Below are 21,931 nucleotides of genomic sequence, written 5' to 3'. Positions count from 1 at the left end.
TTTTGGGAACAGAATCCTTATATTTTTTTAAACACTTCTACTGTTTCTTCTGGTGCTTGCACACATTCATTTCCATTCATGCCTAGTTTGTGCTAATCTTAATACCTCTGTTTCAAGTCAACGCATCTTAGATTTAGAGTAAGTAAACCTGGTCAGAATATCAAATAATATGGCTGTAGACATACATATCTGCTTATTGTCTGAGAGGAAACCTAGGGTTTAAGTTCTAACTCAGCTTGAAAGAGTTTAATGTTCCAACTCTAAGCCATGAATTTTCCTGGTCCTGTTTTTGAAACTGTTGCGCTTACAAGCTCAACAATGCATCAGCAGGCAAGCCCAGGTCATTGTACAGTTACAGTGGGCTAGCTTGGACAACTACCTTTGTTGACAAGCTGTTACAGTTTGTTTTTCTGTATGTTTTCCCTGCTGTGCATACATTCTCCAGACAATGCATGTTTTGCAGCCTTATAGGTGCTCATCACCGCTTTCACAAGTTCTCAAAAGGCAAACCAAGCAGTGAGGGTGAGTTTTCTCAGTAGTTCAGACAGCTTCACAGCTCACAGAACTGATGTGCAGCATTACTGTCTGAACAGTCATTTTGTGAACTGAGTTAATACAGCAGCTAGTTAAAGACCAGCCATCACAAATACCAGTTTCTTTATAGCAGTACACATCTAGTATTTTGCAGGTCCTGTCAATGGTTAGCAAATGCAATACTATAGACTCTGTAATCTATAGAAGCAGCTTTTGACAATGACTGTAGCTATGTTAGCACGGCATTAACAGGGAGTTAAACCATTTGCTTCTAAAGCTCATTAATACAGGCATGTGCAGTGGTACAGGGTTGCATTTCAGTGAATTATGCAACATTAAGTGTTTCCTCCACTTCCTGTCCTCTTAAATAGTATGTTGTAGGATGTTAGAAAAGTCTGTTCCAAATCCACATTTTATTTGTACAATAGTTCAGAAACAACGGCAGTTACCCACCTTAAGCCAAGCAAGAAACATTGCTATCTACGTTAGAAGGGAGTAAAACTCCCTGCTTTGAAACATGAGGAGAGTGAGAGAAGACAGCTGGAATTATTAACAGTTTCATTGACCCATTCATAAATTACTTGAAGGAATGTCCAGAGAGACCTCGATTTTAAGAGGTGACCAAAATGACCACAGAGAGCTATTACCAATTCTTAAAAGTGAGTAAAACTGTATTAAGTGAGTTAATAGCATCATGAGCAAGAGATCACAAGGCTGCTATTATATCCAAGAGAACTAAAGCAAATCAAAGTCAGGTCTGGTATTAAATTTAGAAGGAGAGACTTCCAGTATTAGATCAATCTGTCCTGCATTACAGATATCTGTTTCAAGTTTATGCACAGTGCCTGCCAATGATATCTTTTATATGGTGACTGTTACTATACTGATTTCAATGAGATTGCATAAATATGACTGTAATTGCACATGGTAAGTCACACAGAAAGATTCAAAGTAACAGATACTTCTTATTCATCAAGAGAAGTACTGTATTTTTTATGTGGATTCTTTGGTTACTGATAGCATGTAGAACCACATGGTATTAAACCTGAGGTATTCAATACTACAAGCTGGGGGTTCAGAATTGGATCCTAGCAACAATTTCATTTCTGTGCCCAGATAATATACAGTGCTTTTTGTCTATTTGCTTTGTGTTGACTTTGGGGTTAGAAAATATGCATTCTCCATGGAAAAAAAAAAGGAAAAAATTGTTGTTATAATGAACAACTGAAAAAAATTTGGTATTTTAGAAGAGTATTTATAAATTATGGTTGAAAAAATTAATTTTACGTAAATTCTTATGTGCTGATTTATTATTATTGTCACTCCCTGATATTCCACAGCTGGACTGCCTAGCAATTTCAGAGAAAGCATTCCAAGTTGTATTGCAAACTGTTGCCCATCAGCAGCATCTGGCTTTAGTAGTTCATTAACACTGAAGGAAAATGTGTCTCCCTTTTTCTACTCTTCTGTTTATCTCTTCACCTTCACCTTCGCTGTCATGCAGTCCAATTGTTTCCCTCTGTCCAGTGCTTTACTGAGGTAATCCAACTTGCTAGCACTTTTCTGTAGGTTAGTTGTCTCACAATCTTGAAAACTAAATCATCTTCTTGTGAGTCCAGCAAGCACTGCTTTGGGGTGTGTATGGGCGGATGGGAATAAGGAGAAAGAGAGGAAGCCCGCTCTTGCAGCTTGGAGTGGTCCTGACACCCCATGTCAAGTAACTATTTTTTGAGTGGCTAGGACTTCTGTGAGAGTATCAGACTGTACAGAAGATGTTGTGTAATCTACCTGTTCTTCTAGAAGGTTACTCAGAAACTGATGAGACAGCCCTCTATAGCTTCAGAGATCAGCTGATCAGTGAAGGTCCTGCCCCTGGGTTTCTCAAACAGTAATTCAGTTATGCCCTTAAGCTGAAAGCTATCTTCTAGATTTCTCATTAAGTGTCATCAAGCCATGACACTCTCTTTGCTTCTCCCAGGACATGTATCTCTACAGAGATAAAAGCTGAGATGATAGACTCTTCCACAAGGTCTCCTTAGAGGAGACAGATAGGAGCTAGTGAACCAGAATGAGAAGGGAGTAAGAAAATGTGCTGTTCAGTTCATTTCCTTATACCAGAGGGGAAGGTAAGTGTTTGTGGCTTGAAGTGCTGAGTGATGTGCAATGTCCTTTCTCCAATACACTTTTTAACGTAGTGTGTATTACAAGTAAATGCAGTGAATGGTGATTGAAAACCTTTGGGCTTGGCAGTGAGAAAATACAACTGCTCTGCTTCCCATTCAAAATCTTGCTTCTACAGTTCCTCATTGCTCATTTAGTGTCCAGATGCAGCATTTTGTTCCAAACAACAGTCCTAAGCAGCAACTGTTGTACATCTCTCTTTGTGGAGAAGAGATCTGCTTAAGCAAACACAACTATGACAAGGTTGGCTGGTAAGAGGAGCTGTGCTGATATCTGCCTGCACTTCTCAAAAGCATTTGTCTTCATACCACATGACATTCCAATTAAAAAATTAAAACTATGCAAAATAATGTAGCGCATAATAAATAGGTTATAATTGTCTGATGAATTTCAAAAAAAGAATTGTAAATGAGGACTCATAGTCCACAGAAGGTATTTCCAGTACAGTTCCACAGGGATCTTTCCCAGCCTAGTACAATTCAGTGATTTTATTTATGGTTCAGAAATGAGGAAATAGTGCCTGTACAATTTGAAGAGGGTACGGTATTAATAAGAGTAAACAGTGGTAAAGCTGAATCAGTTTGACAAATCAATCTAGTTCATTTGGGAAGTGAGTCTAGTTTAACCAGCACAAATGTTGATGTAGCCAACTGCAAGGTCATGTGTCTGGGAACAAGGACAATAGGATACACATGCAGAGCCAGTGCTTGCTTCCAGGGAAACGGTGACCCTGAAAGGAGTCAGAAGTCGGAGTGGTTAATTGGCTGAACAAGATTTCTCAGTGGGAGGCTGTTGCTGAAAACTAATGTGACCTCAGATGAATAAGCAGAAAATTATTGAATAGGAGCAGGAAAGCAGGCTCTACATAGTGGTGTACTCTTACGGTGTCTTGAATAAGACCATTAAATGCATCCCTGATTGGGAGTTGAACCTACACTGTAGGAGGTGAAAACAGTGCACAGTACAGCCCTCTGACACGGTACGCTGAAGTGAAGACACCTGAGGAAATTCTCTGTCACCAGGGATCTGTTAGAGTTTCAGCCTTCCTTGACATGATATAATCTGCATTTAAATGGTAGCATCCAAGTCGCTCCATGTTTTTGCACTGAAGTGTCAGTCTCAGCTAGGGAATAATGAACAGAACTGTCCAGCGTCTGATACAATGTTGCTGAATAATAGAAGTGGTGAAATCATGGCTCATGATTTGATCCATATTCTAGAAAACTCAAGCCCATTGCCTGCTTGAAGGAGTGGGTAAGAATATAGAAAGAAATGGGTGGGGAAGAAAATAATGCATCAGTTAAATAATTCATCACATTACACTGCTAATCAGCCACCTGAGGGGATAACAAACGTATTGTAAGCCTTTTCCTACTCAGCACTGACTTTCCTGGTTAATACTTCCATTCAGATGCTAGCACTTCTATTGAATTTACAATCTAGATGCTGAAGAAAACACTATGGTTAGTGATAGAACTCAAATGTATTTCTGTACCTCCTGAGATCTGTATCCCACTCAGTGTTTTGGGGCTACACTTGCAAAATTGGGAAAAGGACACTTTACAAAGATGTGGGCTTCTTTCCTTCCTGCCTTCCTGCTTTCCTGCCTTCCTGCCTTCCTTCCTATTTAAGTGACTTTAATTCAATCTTTAGATTTAGGGTGATGCTGTTGAAGCCCACCGCCATGTGGACAGTGAGATGCCTGTGTTACTATGCGTTGCAGAGACCTGGAGAATTTCTTTCTCGTCTGTTGAAAAGAAGATTTTGAATAACCATAGCAACAGTAGAACCTGCTGTGAGTCTTACAGCATGAAGTGTTGCAGATGTCTGCTTCTGGGGATCAAGGAGTCAGTCAAGGGTAATTCTTCTGTGTGATGTTGTTCCCCCTGCCCCATCTCTCCCAGATTGATACTAGAGAGCTCAATGTAAAAGCAAGTGAACAGATTCTGACAAATAGGTTATATTTCAATTTTATTATGTTTTCATTTTTTCTGATTCCTCATGCATTGGCTATGGATTTTTTCTATGACTTATTTAAAAGACATCCGTGTGAAATGTTTAATTTTTAATATTGAGTATTCAAAGCAAACCACACAAATGCTTGAAGAAGTGTGTGTATTTTGTGGAGAATGAAACTGGATCCCCTTCAGAGAGTTCAGTAGGAATGTGACTGACCTGATGCGGGAAAAAAATCACATCTATGCAAAGGTTACCAAAACTCAGCTGGGCTAGGTACTCTTTTAGCCTACAGCAAACACAAAATGTTTCAGTGTAACTTAAATATTTTTGACTGGGAGGTAAGTTGAGCTCCCTTGCACTTGCCTTGAGCTGAAAGCCTGTAGCTGAACATCAAGTGAGACTCAGGTGCTGTGTGGCAGCTTAACTCTGAACTGACTTGGTGTCTAACTCTTTAGATACAACTCTAGGATTGGGCTAGAAAAGGGCTTCAGAAAGTACCTTCAACTTTTTTCTTTTTCTTCTTCCTCTTATTTTAGCTCTCCAGCCAGCTTGTTTCAGTCTCACCCTCACAGGTGAGAGCAAGTTCTGCACTGAGTCAGACATTTGTGAATCCAGATGATGCCTATTGCTTTTCTCATGTTTTTAGCTGAATTTCTCTGGTGTAAAATGTACATGACTGAATTCAATAATTGGTAGTTGGCTGTGTCCTAATAGAGTTTTCTTTATTTTAAAATGTCTAATTCTATATTCAGTATAGGCCGAAGTCTTACAACAGGTTCTGCCTGCCTGCCCTCCAAACCAGCAATATCATAGGTCACATTTCTGCAGCAGTATCCTGCTTGCTGATGTTGTGTTGAGCTGCAGTCTCTGCTTATGGCCCAGCTTGACTCTGCTTGATTCAGTACACACTCAGTGCAGGCTCAGGTCTGCCACCAAATCCCTGGCAGAGGTGCCGGAGCAGACACTGAGAAATGAAAATACAAGAGTTTTCGTGCTGCTGAAACTGGCACGCGGACATTCACTTAGAGTCAAGAAAGTATTTCTTTTTTGCTTGTGGCATCCATTTCCATATAACAAATGTGCCCATGACAGAGCAGAAAAGCCTTTGCTTTTCACAAAGTTATTAAAAATAAACTGTTACTGTGCTGAGAATTTTAGTTGGAGTTGTATCTGCCCAACTCTTCAATGGATTTTAAATTGCATGTCTGTGATTGTCTGTATATTTGCTTATGCTCCTAGACTTCATCACCTTGTACTCGCACAGAAGAAGAGGGGCTTGAAATTCAGCACATCCACCCCTTTCTTTTCAGGCTGTGAAGGTGGGTAAGGATTTCATCTACCACCAGAGAGCACTGGAACTATGTGCTGGAGCCAGCCGAGCGGGCTTCCAGGGCAGGTGCTGCCTGCTGGTGCCTGGTCCTTTCACCAGCTTTCCCTTCCAGCTGGCAGCGGCAGGAGGGTTCTTAAAGGAGACCCTGAGCAAGACCGCTCTGTGACGGCTTTACCGTTTTGTGCTCTGTGAATCCATGATGACCGGGGCTGAGTCGCACCCTCGCAAGTGCTGGGCAAGGGGAGCTCCACCTTTTCAAAGGGCAACCGGCCACTTGCACAGCCCTTTGCATTAACCTTGAACTTGAGGTGTATGTACAGCTTGAATGCATCTTGCTGGGGGCTGGGAAAGTGGCACTGCTTTCATTCTGTTGCCAGAGTGCTATCCCTCACTGTTGCTCAACCACCAGAAGAAAGGGCAATGCAGCGGCTGCCCCAAACCAGAAAGCTTTGACACCCTGTTCCCTGTCCTCTACAAGGTGTTTGTAACTCAAAACAAATAATAACAATGAGGTGTTCTGTGATCCTTCATGTGGTTTGCATGCACTGAAACCACTGCACCATGCAAGCCTAATAATGACTTTGAAATCAGATGTCTCCTTTTTTAGGGATAGCAAAGAACCTTGTAGATGTCCTGTGCAGGTCCTGTCCCTGAGGTAAACATACCTGCAGATATGAAGACAGCATTTAGGTACTCCTTCTGGGAAGGCTGCCAGACCTTTTATATTCATCCTTAGTTTCATGCCGAATTGCTGTGGGATATTCATCACTGAATCAAAGTAGTGTTGGAGATCCCAGGAATGCCACACCAGAGCATCATATTTTTGTTCATTTTCTCACTGAGTCTTTCTCGTAGTTATAGGCAGTGCCAAAGGGCTTTTTCCATCTCAGTAGCAGACTAGCAAGGGGCTGAAGTGTAAGGGTTCCTCAATTCTCATCCCTGGGGTTAAAACATACATGGGAATGTGGCAGAGGTGTGAGCCGGCTGGCTATATCTTCCTTTTTTTGCAGTAACTCATGCTGTTACTCGGCAATGTTGGCTCAGATTGTCAGAGTAATGACCTACTCCCTTGTGGAGATAAGCTGTTGTCAGAGCTATCGTTTCAGAGTTAGTGCATACTCGGGCAGCAGCTGTTACAGCTTGGCTGCCATAACATCTCTTATAGCTTGGATGCCATAGCAGTATGATAAGAGATGCAGATCCTATGAATGGAGACACCCATGATGTAGAGTCTTCAGGAAATAGCATTAGGTAACATCCTAATGCTGCTGCTCATTCAGTAATGCATAGGTTAAAATGGACAGCCTGTGCTGGGGTTGTAGTCCTGTCCTGGGTCAGATAGAAGAGGATTTTATTCAAGTCCTGAGACTTGAGGCAGCATCTTCCTGTTGCTTACAGCCCTTCCTTTCATGTAACTCCAGGGCCATATCCTGCTTAATTTATAGGCTCTGGCAAGATCTTAGAGCAAGAATGATAGCATGGTTGCAGAGCACAGGCTATTGTTTAGTATGTAAAATGCCGATTTTCTGACAAAGTGTGTAATCTAATACAGTGTTGTATAGTCTCTGTGTTTGATAGGGAACCTCTAAAAGTCACCTCAGATTTAGAAGGGGAGAGTTTAAGCTGTTATATGGGTAATGACAAAGAGAAAAGCAAACAATCAAGGCACAAATCTCCATTCTCCCCCTCAATGGAGATTAAACAAGACAGGAAAATACAATCTGCGTGAAACGTGACATACATTTTTTACTCTGCCTGATATTAAAGTATAGTTCCTGTTCACTTCCTTCTCCCCAGGGCTGAGAGCGCTTTACAAGCAGGCACTCATACACATATCCCCGCAAAATGTTTTGAGGGAGATTGTTTTGCAGTGTCCCTTGCTAGCAGAGTTGAAAATGGTTTTATCCAAATCTCAAGTTTCAGGAAGGGTTTTAAGGTTATGCTGTGAGGATTTCATGTGGGGGACTTCTCCTACTGGCTAAGCCAGGGATCTTTAGGACTTGCCAGGCTCTGATGACAAAATGGCATATTGGAAAAAGGCATGAAAAACTATTTCTGATTGACTGCAGGCTAATTTCCAAACCTGATGAAATGGCTAAAAATCCCACTGCGGGATTTGGTTACTTTTAAAGAAATTGGCTGATTGGGAGAGGTTGAGATTTGATCTGATTAATTTATGCTTATGTATAACTTGAAAGCTTAAATAAGGAGCCTTAGCTTTCTATATAGTCAATGGTCTACATAGAGCATATGCTGAAGAAGACAAAAAACCCACGGTTGGATCATGTGGAGCTGATGTGGACTAGAAACATGAACAGGAACTAAATCAAGTGTTGAAAATAAACTTCATGGTTAGGTGGGCAAATAGCACCCTTCCATCGTGGTGTTTACCTGTAATGTCATGTGGTTCAGCCTGAAAAATGTACAGAAATTCCACCTTCCTCTGCTGTTATTTGCAAACTTTGGCAGAGCACACAATGAGTTGCTGAGCTATCAATGAATGCAGATGTCCAGATGACTTTAAGAGCAAGGAAAATCTTGGAAGATGGGATCCTTGTGAGTATTGCCATGCTATTACATATTCAGGAAGAAAACCATGAACAAACAGCAGTGTAAGCACAAGGAAATTTCATTTGCAAGAATATGTACAACACAGCTTTGGTATACTTGCCACCTGCATTGTTGATGGTGATGTCAATGTTGCATGAAAACCAGGTGAAACTTAAATCAAACAAAGCAAAACCACAGGAAAGGTGAACAGCAGCATGGATCTTTTTTCATTTGTATTTTTTCAAAATCTGCTAGAATCACAGGAAAAAATAGTTTTAAATGATAATGGGCCATTCTTCAGTTTAGAGCATTCTTCAGTTGTGTCAACACTATGGAATCTATGAGCCATTTTTATTCTTCTGGCCCATTTTATTCTTCTTTCTGCTTTCAAACAGTATAATACCCTAACAAATATAAGCAAGGAAATTACTTCTCATCCTGCTCAGAAGCTTTGAAAGCTAAACATTTAAACTAAACCAGAGATGTTAAGAGTTGAAAGTAAGTTGAACTGTAGCCATCAATTTCACATAACTGCTCCTACAGGTAGCAGTAGAATACCTTCTTAGTAGGACATGGCTAGAATAATGGTTTGGTGATATTTCTAAGTCTTTTTCAGGCATTTCATGATGACACACAAAACCTGTTGTTTGCATAGCAAATCAGTACATTTCCCTGGGATCTTAGACTTAAATAATTTATTCACATTAATAATAGGTTATGCCAAGCTGGGAGATGTGAGTGTAAGGGAAGACACAGGAAAACTTAGGCAAAATATTTCAAATGAGGACACAAATGTTTCAGTTTTGGGTGCTCATCTTCAGAGTATTCAGTGACAGATTTTCAGGACTACTGATCATACACAGCTACAGCAGAAGTTAAGGATATTCTCTCCAGGAACGCAGTGGACATTTATTTTTTTTTTTCCCAGCTGAAATTGATGCATCTGGAATTGGAACCCATCCTTGAAAATCAGCCTCACAGATTTTTATTTTAAAGAGAGGCTGCCAAGACTGAGTATACTCAAAATCTCTGAAAAAAAGCTTAGTGACAAAGGTGTTTTCTTTGATACTGGAGATACATATGTGAACAGTAAGAAATAATTTCAAAGTAAACTGGACTGAGATCTCCTGGATTTCCACCCCTTGTGATTTTATTGAAGTATCTTTCATTTACTCTCAGAGCCAGAAATCCCTTTCAAGACTCTCTAGGAGATTGAATCTGCATCTGCATTTGCCAGATTCAGTCTTTCAATAATTTTGCATTAAGCTGCCTAATTACCAACATGAGTGATAGGTCTCCATTAAAATACGAGGTTTTAATCTTCTTCCCAGAGCCAGTGAAAATATTTCCTGTTCTGTTATTCCATAGTGGTAGATAATTTAGAATAAAAACGGATGAGTTTACTATGGAAGATATTCTTGAGGAAGGAACAAGAGCTGCCTCTTGAGAATGTATACCAGCACTGGTTTAAGAGCTCGATGTCAGCTGCCTGACTGAAGGAGTCTTAAGCTCTTTCTTTCTGGCTTACCACGGAAGATGGATGAAGGGTAAACCCAGGACCCCACATTTTCTTCAATAGAGTTACCAGGCAAGAGCCAGTTTTATTTTCTCTGGTATTGAAAATTCTTCCTAGATAAACAGCTGACAAGCCAGAAGACTCTTTTTTGGTTGCTTCTACATGAAATTCTATTTTTTTACAACTATGACAAGAGAAGGAGTTACAAAATCTTCACTGTGAATTGAGACTTTTTTTTTTCCCAAAAGCATGTCAGTTTCATACAAAATTATCTTCAATTTCAAGCCAGTTCCGTTAAGAATCACCTTTGAGTTGCAGAGCCTCATGACTGATGGAAGATACACACTTTCTCGTTCTAAAGAGGTGATGGTAACTTTTATGTTTCCAGTCATTGCCTACAATTATTGTGGTGGGATTGTGTGATGATCAGTATTAGATGCAAGCCAGTTGCATTTTTTGATGTATTCAAGCAGTAAATATGAAATCCTTCATGATTTCAGATTTGAAGATGTCACAAAGAATTGACTGACGGTAAACACCAGTGAGAAGAAGGCAGTCATGAGAAGTGATCTAAATTACCTGGAAAATAAGGCCCATTCATGAGAGAGGTAAAAGTTCAAATAAGCTAAATCAGAGCTGTATGTCTAGAAAACTGAATGCATGCAGGGGTTACAGAACCAGGCCCTGTTCCCGGGATAGCTGAAAATCAATGTGACATGAGATTCCCAGAACACTCCTGTGGGGAAAAAAACCAAACAACAAAAATGCTCAGTCCATCAAAATGTAAGAAGGAGTAACAAGTAGGATTAGGAAGGGATTTACACTGTACACAGTATAGTGAGAGCCAATACCAGGATATTGAGTCCAGCCAAAGTGTCTACATTTTAAACAGAATGTTGAAAAAATAATTAAAGTGCTAGAGAAAAATGTTATACTGAGAGACAAAGAGCTCGATCTCTTTATTTTTTCCTACAGGAGTGACTTGATTGCAGTGTGTACCTTCCCAAGAAAAAAATGCCTAGTGGTAAAGGGTTCTTTATTCTAGTGGAGGGAAATGTCATGAAAGTCAGAATGTATAAACTGAAGCTGGGGGGGGTAAGCGGGAGGGGGGGGGAAGCAAGCAGATCAAATTAGATATGAAGAAAAATTTGAGCAGTAGAGAAAAATAAACAAGGACAGTGGTGGATTCTCTGTTCCTTGATGTCTCAAAAGCAAGACTATATTCCTTCCTGAAATGATTCTTTAGCAAAAATGTACTTTCGTTAAAGAGAAGCTGTTGGGATCCATTCCAGCCCAGATCAAAATAAAACCAGAAGTAGCAAGGGATATTTGCTTTATTGGTAACTGAACCCCTGGAAATTCCAGAACAACCAGGTCTCACTTTGGGGTTTTGTTCTGGTAAAAACACAAAACAGTTGTCGTATGTTCTTTTATCGCAAAGTCCGTGTTTATCTCCCAATGAGTAACTAAAAAAAATAAATCCCTAAAGGGTTAAATAATGTAAGGATGTTCCCAGCTCTCACATTTAAATTTTTTTGTATCAAACGTGATGCAACATGACTGGTTTGAATTTGCTGATTTCAAAATGCTACCCAGCTGCATCCTCTGCAGTTAAGCAAACTCTTTCACTAAATGACTGGTCCGGCATTGTTTCTCATTTGTGGTTGGGGTAAATCACTGGTATCCAGTGCCTGATAATTCTAAACAACGTACCCTCTATCGAGTAATGAACGTAGATCTGATTGCTCAAAAATAATCATTGCACTTCCCCTTCTCTATATTAAGTTCAGACGCTCATGCTCCAATGGATCATCAAAAACATCTTCTTGAGGATTTGTAATATTGCCCTTTTTCTTTGTGGTTCATCTCTAATACAAATGTTAATCATTTCCTTCTAGCTTCAGCTTGTATCATGATGTATAAATAGAGACATGAAGATGTAAAACTAAAGAAAAACAAACTGAATAAGGAAGACACTCAGCAAATGTTCTCATTAGTCACATTCTAACGAAAAGTAAGTTGTCTGCTGCAGGGTGTTTATTTTACCCTAGAAGATATTCAGATATTCCTATTGCAATTTCTATGTTCCTTGATCTGATTACTGAGATGAGAAGATGAAAGTGATGCATTTGTCTTTATCCAAGACTACTGCTGTACTTTTCAAGGACAACACTGGATTTGTTATATAACTGGATTTTTGACATGCCTTTACTTATAGGAAACACTCTTTCCATAGCAGGAGTTTGCCTGCTTTCTCTGATTGCAGATAAAGCTTCAAGTCCAACTACACATCCCACCCTGAAGCTGTGTGTACACCACTGCGGACAAACCAGGCCAGCTGGCTAAATAATTAAGCATGAGCTAGTTGGTGATGTGCACCTGGAAATCATTAGATGCCTGGAGGTTACATGTTCATGAGTCACCTCTTAGAATTTGGGGGTTATGTGTTTGTTTTTTTGGGGTTTTGTTAGCAAGGTTCAAAGAAAGTGATCTTTGAGAAGCTGAAGCATAATTCTTCTCTTCTGCCCAGGTACAATTAGTTGTACTTATTGGTAATAGGAGTGCAGATTAGAAGTTGACAGGGATTGAAAATGGAGAAAGCAACCTGGATCATTGTATGTGATCAAATTTCTTCTGCAAAATAACTTCTGTGGAAATTGAAGAAATAATAATACAATTGAATGATGTATCAGGGTTTCATTCTTGTAGGTCACTCCAAAGATGGAAAGAAAAAGTCTACATGTTATGGTACTTCATACACGTCGTGGCCTCATAACAGAGACAGAGTGAGAGCTAGTCCCTTGTTGTCAGTTTCTGAATTTTTTTGCTCTTCCTGATATGCACAGCTGTATGTTTTTCCACAGTGTAAGATCTGGTATGTTGCTTTGTCACAATTTGAGGATGGAAAAATATGAAACTAATATAGAGGTGATCCAATAAAGCTCTTCTGTTGGTCAGTAAATGCTTATTCTTTGAGATAAACATTCTCATAAAAAGTTATCTTATTCAATGAAAATTGTAAGGAGAAGTTTTTCAAGTCTAAAATGATATTTGTAACTCAAAATATGGATAAGAAGTCACTTTAGAATATGGCAGAGATAAGCCTGGGTATGCAGGAAGAACGATCAGACAATATATAGTGCAAATGTAAATTTTTATTTTTTTATTTTTTTTTTTAGAAAATAGATATCTTTTTCTATCTTTTTCCTCTACTAATAGTATTTTTGTGCAGGACTCAGGTAATGGGAATCTGTCTTGGAGTTAAAGATTTGTGAGCTGTATTGTTCAGAAAATTGGGCAGACAATTTTAAAGATGTTAGTGAGTTATCAGCCATAGAGGTCAAGAGGGTATTGCATTGGATTAACTAATCTGTGTTGGATCTTAAATTTATGATTTAGCGCAGCTGAACAATCTCCTGAAGTCAGCTGACCCATGGTAACTCTTGCTTTTAGCCTATGTCAAATCTGAGATCATTTAGCTTTGCCCACCATAAAATTACTGGTAATAAATATAAACATATGTTTCTAGAGTGAACAGCTTATTTTCGAGGCAGATTATAGGAACTTCTCTCTTTCTCTCTTTCTCTCTTTCTCTCTTTCTCTCCTTCTCTCTCTTTCTTTCTCTTTCTTTCTTTCTTCTGTTAACACTGGTGGTTTAAACATTTTTTGCCCTTCCTTTTTTTTTCCTGGGCTGTCTGCAGAGGTCTCTTGTTAGTCTCTGCTACCACCCGCTCTCGTGTTTCAGCAGCCCAAAACATCAAATAGCCTTTTATTTATTTATTTATTTTAAGCCATTGCTAATTTCACTGAAAGAAGAGGGGTGCATAAAAAGAGCAGAATGAGGTAACTGAGAAAATTACAGGAAGAAAAGTTGCAAAATGATGGAGAAGATTTTGTGCTTTTATGTTTGTTGACAAGTTTAAATTAGAGCTCAAATATGCCTTTCTGAGTAGGTGGTGGTGTTGTTCCTATCGCTCCCTCCACCTGACATTCTGGATTTCACTTGACTAGAGTCACAAAGCACATTGCTTGGGTGCAAAGAGAGAAGATAAAAATGGGAAGTAATTGTACACAGGTAAGACCAGGATCTTTTGGGTGACATTGGTTCAATATTCCCCAACAAACATGATATTGCCTTTTATATTGTTAATAACCCAAGGGAAGAGAGGCATAGACAATGAAATACAAAGACTTTAGTACCAGACAACTAAAATGTCTGGTTTTGTTGTTGCTGTTGACTTTTGCCCTCCTGGAACAAAGAAGGAATGAGACAGACATATAACACCCATGACAAATACAGGTTGCAGCCACAGCAATTTGGTTGCATCTGTTTTCTTTAAGAGTCTTTGTTGTCTGCATTAATGATGTTATTTAATGTCTAGTAAACAAAGGGTTGCCCCCCTGAAAGGAGCAAATAATGGGAGGCTGTACCAAGAGGAGAGATTTAAAGTCAATACATCCAAAAATGAAAACTGTATGGGGAGGTCTCTGGAAAGGTGTTAACTTGGGATGCTGTCTATCTATCTATCTGTGTGTCACATCAAATTATGTCCATGCCATACACTGATGAATATTAAGGTTTATGATCTTACAAGGAAATGAGTCTTTAAGAAAGATTTGAATGTTATTTGATGAAGGCCCAGAGCATTGGGAATGAAAAGTTATTTAGGTATTAAAGCCAAGCTATGTAGGTAATAGTGGCTTAAAGAAGTAAAAGGCTGATGACAGCAGCATCACTCAGAAAATGGGGTAAAATGTGATAGTTTTGCTGAACTTTCAAGGCAGAGGTGATGGAGTGGAGCTGGTCAAAGAGACACGATTCCACCATTTTCGTGGGATTAGAGTAAAAAATCTGATACCTTTCCTATAATGATTTTATAGTCTCTGCATCAAAGAAATGAAAGAAAAAAGGCTAAGTGAATTTGCTTCTATATATGAAGATCAAGGCCCATGAAAATTTACTGTGAAGGTCAGGAAGCATTCTTAATGGTGAAATTTCCTGGGTTTGTGAAATCATTTCCCGTAAGAAAGTTGCTGCAACAGACCCCTCACTTGGCCCATTTAAAACTGGGCTTCTAGATGTACTAGGAAGTCTTGTGTAGGGAGCAATCTTGCTGGAGCCATGGAAGCTGCAATGCATTGGCATCCCTAATGCACCTTCCCTTTCTAACATCTGCCAACCTGCTAAAGCCCTTTGAGTATCCCAGTTGGTTTCAGAAGAAAGTTTGAGTAATTTTTTCTCTTGGCCTAACTAGTATGGCCACTTTTAGTGATCTTCCATTTCATTTCCTAAAAGCAGCTTCATTTTGACAGTTGTAATCCATGGATTTCTTTAGTATTCTCGTGCTCCACTGTTAATGCATCAAGAGAACATATAGGCTTCAGGCACAGCTGGAAAAGAATAGTCCATTACGATTCCTGTCTCTGTTAATGCTTTTTTAACATTGTGAGAAATTATGTAAAGAGCCTTAGGATTCTTATTTCTGTTGCCAGCAGCCTACATGAGAGCTTAAACTGGGAGTAAGTGGGTAAGTTATGATTTGTGGTGCCATGCTATGCCAAAAGAGGTGGAAAACAACATTCACTCCCACTTACACTTGGTCCAAAAGTTGAAAATGGAGAGACTGGCTCATTACTTGCAAACTATCTGTGTTACAAGCCTCAAGTAGCTGCTTGGGCTTCAGCTTAGGTTTGGATGAAATAAATGGATCCCCAGAGAGCTGAACACTGTGAGAAGAGAGAGTTAGATTTCCTCTCTTCTTGTGTCCTGACTGGGATATGGCTAGTAATATGCCTGCTTATTCTACTCAATGCAAAACCATAAATGTCAGCAAGGCTGTCATAACAAGAAATGTACCCCCTCCACAGCAATGCAGCAAGCCAAAAATGCGCTCCATGTCAGAGTGATGAGGATATTAGAAAATGCAGAGATGGAAAGGCTGTCAAAGAGACAACGGAGACCCAGTCAAAGCAGCTGGGTCACAAATTCATGGTGGTGGGTTAGCTCACTCACACCACTTCTTGCTATTCATGAATATTCAGGCAACTGGATGTCTAAAGAAAGCCTGCTCCTAAGATGATATTGGGTTGTGAACAAGAGCGTGTGTGTGCATAGAAATGTTTCAGTATCCCTTATTCATGTATTTAAACAGTTTCACTCAGCTGGGAATCAGAAAGGATGCCATCAAGTTATCCACCATACCCTGTGAATGACTAGCATGAAGGTAAATTTACGTACAATTCATAGGCACAGATTTACCTATGGAAATCAAGATCAGTTTAAAAAGAAGTTCTTACCTTAGCCAGTTAGTGTATATAAGTGATTGCTTGGTTTGGATGAATAAAAAGCTGATAAACCTTTTGCTCTCTTTTTAAATAAAAAAAATGGAAATTGAAAAAGATCATAAAACCTATAATCAGAAAGAAAAACAACATGATGATCCCCACAGAGAATAGCATCTTAAATTCCAAAATATTCAAAGGCTTTACAAATCATATGTACTATTTTACTATTGTTGAAAAGCAGCTTCCTTGGAGGAATGTGCCTGTGTTTCAGTCTTCTTTCTTTTTCTCAATAATTCTTCCTATTAAAAAGTCTGGAATTCAGTTGTCTCGTTCTCCTGTCATGAAAAAAATCTATGAAGTTGTGTTTTTCCAATTATTTGGGCACGAAGTGCACCAAGAGCAGAGCACACAGGCTGAATACCTATGACGGGCTCAGATACCTTCATCTATCAACCAAATTTGGAACATCGCTTTTTCTGCATTCATGTGAAAAAAAATCTCTTAATAAAACGCTGAAATCTAAATGACACCAAGAGTTGAAAGGGCTACATTTGCCATTTCACCAACTGTTGATCAAGAGTGTATTAATGTTTTCATTTCTCTAAAGGACGTGTACGCTGTTGGGCAGTCTGAAGCTTGATGGTGCTGATGAGCAGTAGGGTGATTTCCACTTTAGTGGAGCGTGTTTTTAGATTTGGTCTAAGACCATAATCCAGCAATTATGTGAAGCTGTGTATACAACCACATGTGTGTCTCTATGGCAGCCTAAGCTGATACAAGCCTGGGCTGCTGCACATGTTCCTGCCTTTCCCTTTTCCTGGTGTTTAGTTTTCTTAGAGAACCAATTCAGGAAACTGATCTGACTGAAAATTAATCTTAAAAAATAGAAATTAATTTTCAAACCAGGATAACTTACAATTTGTGAACTGTAGGGACCCCGAATAAGCAAGTGTAGCTGTCTGCTAGGATTTTACGTCTGCACTTTAGGCAGCCTTTGTTCCTGTCATTAACTTAGGCATCCTCATATGGCAACAAAACCTGATAGCTCAGTGATATTAGATGAGCCTGAAATAATATTCAATAACTTCTACACAGTCCTTTTGGAGGAGTCGGAAACACAAAGGGTCAAAAGGAGGAACAGACAAAGCAGGCAATTGCGAAAGCAGCAGTTGACAGCAACACAGCCTAGCTGCCTGTGTTCTCTGTGCTTGATTCCTGAAAAGATTGCTGCTGAGTGAGACAGGATGGCCACTGGTATGCTGGTGGTCCCCTCAGCAACATGATCAAGCCATGGCCCCAGAGGAACAGCAAGCCTCAGTCTCCTATCTCCCATTTACCATCACAGTTTTCTCATCTCAGTCTAAATCTCAACATTATCTGATCTCATCATCTCCATCCCTCTTTGTAAAGGAAGTGTCTTGGTCATGCTTCAGTTCATCATTCTAGGAGGAGGCATCGACTACTGCCAAGAAGTCTTGACTCCACATTGCTTCAGACTGAGCAATCCAGAGGACACCTAGATGCTTCACATAAAGTAAGTCAAATCTCTAAATTGAACTGTTGAACTCAAAACAACTCTTATGAAGTCCAACCCCTTATATTTGGACTATGGTTTCTGTAACATACAGACAGGAAAATGACTATTAAGAGATCACTAGCTGAAGTACATGGAGTCTATCAAGGAAGTTCATGTGCACTTAAAGTGCTGAGAGTCTACTGTGCGGGCATTTTCCCCTGAGTTTGTATTAGCACCTCGAAGATGAATTTTAGTACCTTTTATTGGTAAGGTGTTGAGTCTTGGCTGCAAGAATGAGGGCCACTGTAGCCAGAAGCTGTGAAAGTCAATTTTGACTTAACCTCAACCCTGCTGCTTTAGCTCTGGGACTCTGCTATCCCAAACACACATTTGTGGCAGATTGACTGGGGGACTGTGAAGAAATTACAAGAGCACTTGAATACTTGGCCAAAGCTGCCAAACTGTCATTACTTTCTATCAAAGTGAGAAACCCCAGGTGGGATGCTATGACCTTGCAGGCTGGTGCCTTGTCTCACATACATCTCCATGCCCAGTAACTGCATTCCTATAATCTATAACAAAGCAAAAACTAATTAAATACCATGTTGATTTTCCTTCTTTTATTGCTGGAACTACTAACAACATTTACTGATAGTAACAATGTTTTCAAGCCTTTATGGAAGCTAACATTTAATGTTTCTGTACACAGTGATTGTCCGGGCGCATACTGAAGAATCGTTTTTGGAGAATTATATAAAAGCAAGCTAGCAGATACAATAATGAACTGGCAAGTGTTTATATGCCTACCCTACGTGACACATGCCCTCCATGGCTAACAGCTGGTTGAGATCCAACCTGTACACAGGGACAACTGCAGCACAGGGATATTTGTTTGAAGGGTACTGCTACAAGAGAATTCCAGTGGACACGATTTACAAAAGGGGTAAAGGGAAACTTTGAGCAGGCAAGAGGTTTCTGGTGAGTGCAGTGTCTTTTCTCTTGTGAGAAGAGAACATGTTTGTCTTTAGAATATTAATTATTATCTGGAAGGAAATTTTATAGCAACATTTACCACATGCATGAGGCATGACTAAATAATTTCCCTGCTGGCATACGAAACAGTGCCTTCCCTCTCTCTGCCACCATGCCCCATACATATCTTTATCTCCCACGGATACTTCAGTAGAACTTTCACCATGAAGAGAGCTCTAATGTTTTTATGAGTTGAGGGATATTGAGAATGGACTAATGCATTAATGCATTCGAGGTCATCTCCTGCTGCTACATAACAGCCAAAACATTTATTTGTCAGAGCAGGAGACACTGATCCTCTGACAGTGCTGTGTTATGATGTTATCTCAAATGACTGAGATAATTCCATCTGATGAATGTGGGTACATTACAGTGACAGTTGCTCTTTTTTTTCTTTCTTAGGAAGTAGTGTTCATTCTCAAAAATACTGTATTTGCTTCCACAACAGTATTGGTTTCCACCAAACAGATTTTGACCTTAAAATCTGCATGGATTGTGAATCTTTTTTGTCAGTCTTGATAGTGCTCCAGGAATATGGCTGTTATTTATGCACACTGACTGTACAAACAGAAAAAGATGAAATACTGTCTAAGAATCCTGGATTAGGAAGATGTTATTGCCGTTATTCACTTAGAAGTCTCAAGTGCTAAAGCCTGGCTCACTTCCATATGTCTGCTAATTTGCTGCATGTATCTCTGAGCACCTTACTTCTACATTGAGCAGTACAACCCTCCTTCTCTGAGACACTATTTTGGCACCTTAGTTGTAATCAAAAAGACTCTGCAAGCAGAACTTAACAGCATAAAAAAACTATTAATTGGATAACACACATAAGAGAGAAGGGGTTTGCAGAGCTGCTAGGCTAAATGTTGGCAGGCTCATCACCCTGATAAAGTACCCAAAGAGTCTTTCCTGGCCAGGAAGGAAAGGGTTGATCCCTGTTGCTACCCTCAAGTCAATCCTTTACGTTGATGAGGTGCTATCTCCCTGTTTTTTTCGCCTTATATTTTATACCATTTTATACCATTTTAGTGTTTATTGTCTTGAATCTCTGCGCTACCTGTAGTCCCTGGCCCAGCAATCCTACCTCTGTAATTTTTCCTTTCTTATCTTGCAGGCCTCTCAAGGCAGACATTCTCACAGCTGTTTTTCAGAGGTAAGTGATTTCCTGAGAACTTTAAGCCAAGATGACACAACTGTGACAGATCAGAGTTGGGTCTTGAATCCTTGGAGCACAGAGATCCTTGCCACAGGCTGAAAACTGGTATAGGTTCAATATAAGATGGGATAAGTTCTTGGAAGAGAAGCCGATTGAGAGTCACTGTATTCATAAAAGCCATATTGGCTTCAGAGGTATCTGAGTCTCACATTACTAAAGCTTGCAAGAGACGCTGAGGAAATCACGTTTGCTGGATCCTTACTCTCCTCCCTACGTATCAGCAGAGAGGGACCTTTCATCTGATCTAGCATGACTGCTCTTACATTTTTGTGTACTAATTGCTCTGCAATAGAAAAAGGACTGGTTTTGAATGGCTTTTGCTGAAAAAGCACTTCGTATTTGGCAAAGTAATGGTCAACATGAAAGTGCTGTGGTGTAGGGGGACAGCAGCTATGGCCATTCTGTTCTTGTATTGTCACTCCATTGCTCCAGCAAGTCACCAGTTCAGGAGATGGCCTCATATTTCTGCTTCTGGTTCATGGATATTTTGGGAGGTGAGATGGTGGTCCCTAACATGTGAATTCTCTAAACTCACCATGGACACAGACTGGACCCATGCCCTTGCCTCTGGCCACCTTGGCACTTTCATTCGTTCTCCCAGATGATCATGGAAAGAAAACTCCAAATTATAAGAGATAATGGAAGAGTATTCTGTGGAAAGGACCTGATTATCAGTGGACTATACCTTTGTATGTAGTGAAATAATTTTTTTGAAAATGTGTCTGATCTTGATCTGGGTTTTGTATTTCACATGTGACTCCTACCACCAGACTGACAATATCTGGTCTAACATCTTGTCACCACCCTTTCTTCCCCTAGTAACCTAAAGGCCTCCATTTCCTAACCACCATAACCAGTGTTCCTCATGCACAAATATAATTCTTCATAGAGATCCCTTGAAATCCTAGTGAAAATATTTTTTTAAATGACAATATGTGCCACAGAACAGAACTTTGAACTCTGTTTGCTATAATGTCCAACTATTTACAGTTATTTGCAACCTGGTTACATCTTGTTAGAAAGATGTATATATTGAATTTAATATATAAAAGATATTGTCTACATAATATATAATGTATATATATTGTATATATGGTCACATCTTGGTAGAAAGAAATAACTTCAAGAAGTGGGAAGAAATAGTTCCAAGAGGTAGGAAGAAATTTCAGGTTCTGTGGGCTTGACTGTCAAATCTTCGTATCTCTAGTCTCAGTAAAATTGTTACTCCTACACTTTCTCTTTCCTCAGAGGTCTGTGTTTCTCTCAGATCAGACATCACTGCTGACATTTCTAGTTATTCCTAATGGAGGAGGTTTTTCAGGGTCTACCCACTGTGCTGAGTGTTCCTTAACAGGAGAGGTAACACATGAAAGACAAGGTAGGGTGTGACTCTCTAAGTGAAATACCAGGGCACTATAGGTAAGTGTGAAAAGAAAGGTCAGCAGAGCTAACAATGTTTGCCACTGTTTTCTGTAGGATTTGGCATTCCTACTAGTTAGCTAAACTTTGGGGAAGACACAAGACACCTCCAGGCTATAGTAGCTCTGTCATACACATCTTGGTTCCTACATTGCCCTCCTTCTGCCTTATGGTGGGTTTATACAGCAAAGCGGATCTGTCAGCAGGGGTGGATCTCCCCACCACCATGCTCTCACTGTTGCCTCTGAAGGAATCTGTGAGTTCTCATGAGCTGTGTCAGCTGGTGCAGAAAATTCTGGGGAAAAATGGAAGATTTTGTCTGCAAAATGCTTTGGGGTGCCATTACTAGTTCTTGTAATAGAGGAAAATAACTTGTGAGTGTAGAGGAAA

General features: G+C 39.7%; 2 long non-coding RNA genes across 8 annotated transcripts in view; both read left to right on the top strand.

Moving 5' to 3' along the window:
* Positions 1-13,032, top strand: part of LOC115607385 — a 68,177-nt gene extending 55,145 nt beyond the window's left edge. For 3 of the 7 annotated variants that reach the window (XR_003991218.1, XR_003991216.1, XR_003991217.1), the window contains 4 exons: positions 4,369-4,573; positions 5,914-5,993; positions 10,571-10,678; positions 11,969-13,032. This is a non-coding gene — a long non-coding RNA (uncharacterized LOC115607385). Of the gene's footprint in view, positions 1-4,368; positions 4,574-5,210; positions 5,247-5,913; positions 5,994-10,570; positions 10,679-11,968 lie in introns of all 7 variants that reach the window. The other 4 variants (XR_003991219.1, XR_003991222.1, XR_003991220.1 and 1 more) reach the window with 3 other exon arrangements.
* Positions 13,033-17,771: 4,739 nt separating this feature from the next.
* Positions 17,772-21,073, top strand: LOC115607386. The gene is made up of 3 exons (XR_003991223.1): positions 17,772-17,889; positions 18,581-18,849; positions 20,021-21,073. It is a non-coding gene; the product is annotated as an uncharacterized LOC115607386 (long non-coding RNA).
* Positions 21,074-21,931: the final 858 nt, after the last annotated feature.

The sequence above is a fragment of the Strigops habroptila genome, chromosome 4 (genome assembly GCF_004027225.2).
Source record: "Strigops habroptila isolate Jane chromosome 4, bStrHab1.2.pri, whole genome shotgun sequence".
Taxonomy (NCBI): domain Eukaryota; kingdom Metazoa; phylum Chordata; class Aves; order Psittaciformes; family Psittacidae; genus Strigops; species Strigops habroptila.
The sequence above is the reverse complement of the archived record's forward strand: the minus strand, read 5'-3'. Positions and strand labels throughout refer to the sequence as shown.